Source organism: Lucilia cuprina, chromosome 5, assembly GCF_022045245.1.
Source record: "Lucilia cuprina isolate Lc7/37 chromosome 5, ASM2204524v1, whole genome shotgun sequence".
Taxonomy (NCBI): domain Eukaryota; kingdom Metazoa; phylum Arthropoda; class Insecta; order Diptera; family Calliphoridae; genus Lucilia; species Lucilia cuprina.
In genome coordinates, this window is record NC_060953.1 from 46053372 (window position 1) to 46054461 (window position 1090).

Here is a 1090-nt window from a genome sequence, read left to right on the forward strand (position 1 = left end):
TTCACGTTTTCGGATAGCCCCCATACAAGTGTACCCCCGAAAAACAGCATTAATGGACACGTACTGTTTCAAAAGTACGAGAATGGTCAACTGATGAGATATATCACCCTGATGTTTATAGGGGAGCATTCCTTTTAAGGCATACGGTTTGAAGGTGGATATATGAGATTCGGATCACTGTTACTTCACTGAAGGCAAGTGTAATCAGCACGAAATGTTGTAATTAGTGAAATAAATGTATGTTAATAGTTAAGTGATTACAACTGCAAGTTATTACCAAGTTTTTGCAGGGTTTATAATTTCAATATTAAATTGTGGTTGATTTCCGTTTAAAAATAGACATAATTTTTTTTCGCTCTTGATATTTATTAACAGTTGATATTTTTAAAAAATTTGTATAAATACAGTTAACATTTCGTTAAAGTGCTACAAAGTTGTTATAAAAGTATGGATTTATTAAAATTCTTTACACTATTAGTTTTGAGCCTAATGCTAAAAGCTGGTGCAGAGGAACCAATTATTTTTTCCAAAAAGTTTCATCTGCTTTGTGCACCAAAATAAATATTATAATTAAAAAGTAATTATGTAAAAATTTCTATTAAAAATTAAAGATCTTTAATAAAATTTCTATGAGGTCTTAAGAAAAGCTAAATGTTTTGCAAATTTCTTTGAGTTTTTTTCAAATATATACAATTTAATAGACTGGACTATAGGCAATACTAATATATAGTATTTTAGACTAAAAACTGATTATAACCAACCAAATAGAATCTAAACTAAATACTAATCAGGATCGTACATCACACTAGACTATGGACCGGACTATAATTAGAGCTATAGACTAATCATGAATTTATATAGGACTTAACGTCTGGAATATAAACCTAACAATAGTCCATATTCAACTACAATGGGTTATTGATAACACTATAATGTATAGTAGTAGACTAGACTAAAGACTATACTATAGACTATACTATAAACTATACTATAGACTAGACTATAGACTAGACTATAGACTAGACTATAGACTAGACTATAGACTAGACTATAGACTAGACTATAGACTAGACAATAGACTAGACTATAG